The sequence below is a fragment of the Terrapene carolina genome, unplaced genomic scaffold (genome assembly GCF_002925995.2).
Source record: "Terrapene carolina triunguis isolate 2854851 unplaced genomic scaffold, T_m_triunguis-2.0 Scaffold41572, whole genome shotgun sequence".
Lineage (NCBI taxonomy): Eukaryota > Metazoa > Chordata > Testudines > Emydidae > Terrapene > Terrapene triunguis.
In genome coordinates this window covers 1-2,508 of record NW_020705923.1, presented here as the reverse complement: position 1 = coordinate 2,508, position 2,508 = coordinate 1, and the positions used below count along the sequence as shown (strand labels likewise).

General features: G+C 37.8%; 1 pseudogene; it reads right to left on the bottom strand.

The window, feature by feature from the left end:
• Positions 1-411: 411 nt before the first annotated feature.
• LOC113405526 lies at positions 412-1,361 on the bottom strand (annotated as a pseudogene).
• Between the last annotated feature and the right edge of the window lie 1,147 nt (positions 1,362-2,508).

Here is a 2,508-nt window from a genome sequence, read left to right as displayed (position 1 = left end):
AAAATAAACATTGATATTCTCTGTCAAAATTATAAAAAAAATTGAATTCTGCCAAGCCTATCAATATAATCTATATCTATATCATCTACATAGGCCATGCTTTAATATAAATAAATAATTGGCACATGTGCAATTTTCTTCATTGTAAATTAAATACAAAGTAACAGGATAATAATGCATAAGGGATGGATTTTGAAAGGTATTTAGGTGCTAAGGTTTTTTTTTAAAAAGCATCTAGGCCTTTAAAACTCATAGAAAATCCCATTAGGCACCTAAATACGTTTAGCAATCTGGCCGTAAATGTTCAAGGATGTGAAACACTAAGGACCAGATTGTTAAAGGTATTTAGTCACCTAACTCACATTGATTTCCATTGGAGCTAGGCATCTAATTATCTCTAGAATTCTGGCCCTAAGGGATTGTGGGGTGGTTTTTCAGTACACTATAAACTTTGGTATATCTTCCATGTTCAGACTTATTTTCTTTCACCGCATATTCTGTGACAGTCAATGACCTCCAGGACATTTTGAAAAACATCACTTCCCTGAATACATGTCTCAGAGCTTCTTTTACCTCTGGGTTCCTCAGTGTGTAGATGAAAGGGTTCAACAGGGGAGTGACAATAGTATTCAAGACGGTGACTATTTTGGTCAATTCCAATGAGTTCTGCATGGAAGGGTTGACATGTAGGAAAATGGTCAAACCGTACCAGATAATCATGACCGTGAGATGAGAAGAGCAAGTTGAAAAGGCCCTTCTCTGTCCTTTATCTGATGATATTCTCAGTATAGTGGAGATGATGTAAATGTAGGATACCAGGGTTATGACACAGGAGCCCAGGATGACGATGAATGAGATGATAAAGGCCACCAGATCAATAAGGTAGGTATCTGTGCAGGAAAGAACTATCCACGGTGCTATGTCACAAAAAAAGTGATTGATGACCCTAGGGCCACAGAAGGACAACCTGGTGATCAGAAATGCTGGGATAGAAATAGTTGGAAACCACTCAACCAAGAGCCAACAGCCAGCTGAGCAGTCAAGGTGCTGTTCATGATGGAGCTATAGTGCAATGGATAGCATATAGCCAAATAGCGGTCGTAGGCCATGACAGCCAAGAAAAAATACTCTGTGCATCTTAGGGAGAAAACAAAATACATCTGTAGGACACAGCTTATGAAGGAGATGGATTTGCTTTGGGACACAAGGTTGGCAAGCATCTTTGGGATACAAGCTGCGGTGTACCATACCTCCAGGAAGGAGAGATTGCAGAGAAAGAAGTACATTGGGATGCAGAGATGACGGCTGGTTGCCACTAGGACTATGATCGACACATTTCCTGTGACCGTCAAGATGTACATAACAAGGAAGAGCATGAAGAGCGAGATCTGCAAATATTGGGTCCCAGGGAATCCCAGGAGAATAAATTACTTCACAATGGTATGATTGCCCTTTTCCAGTGTGATCAGCTGTTTTGCCTGACAAAACAAATGAAGACATGAAATTAAAATGATTAAACACAACGATGGCTTTGTGGGATGCAGATGATTTTGATGCACAGAAAAAGCAGATAATTAAAAGAGGCAAGAAATAATAGTTTAAGGCTGAAAATATGATATTGCTATTACATTTCTGGAGTCTTCCTGCTCACAGGGTGAATTTTAAGCTTGTCATAAATTTTCCCGTGGAAACTTTTTTTTCAGTGGAAAGTGGCTTTTTGACAAAAAAGAAACTTTCATGATAGAAATTCCATTTTCAGGTGTTCCTTGAAAAACACAATTTTTAGTTTTTGTCAATGAAACATATTTTTTCCCATGGTCAGCATCCAAAGCCCAAGATTTATCTTATTTTAATTTATATTTTTGTTGTTTTAAATTGAAAATTTTCAAATAAAAAGTTGTTTTTTGGGTGTGGGTGGGGGGGTTGTCTTTTTGACAAAACCCTGAAAAAATTCAACAGAAAAAACAACATTTTTCCTGTAAATTATTCAAGATTCAAGAGCAAAATCATTTTCAAATGGGACCTATGGGTGTTAGGCATTCAGTACTCTCTGAAAGTTAGTTAGAAGTGAACAAAAACCCATAGTCTCTTTTGAAAATCCCTGCTAAATAGGGTGAGCTTTTCAAAAGTTCTCAGTATAGGCCTAATTCTGCTCCCAAGGAAGTCAATAGGATTTTTGTCATTGAGCCAGTGGGAGCAGAGGTAGGTCAATACTGAACACATGAGATTTGTACCTGTCAATTTCCTTCCTACAATGCAATAGGACGTTTAATTCTTTTTGTGCAGAAAGTCTGAGGTTCTAAGCCTGCTGAAGTCCCAAGTTGGAGCGGGGATGTTATACAAAGTTGCAGTTCGAAGGATAGTTGCCTAATTTTTGAGCATAAATAACAATTTACATATATAAACCAGCATTCATTTTTGGTGGTTGAAAATAATGATTCAGTTTCAACCTCATTTGACAAATTGAGACTGAGGTGTGCAAGGTCATGCAATGAGCCAATTACAGCA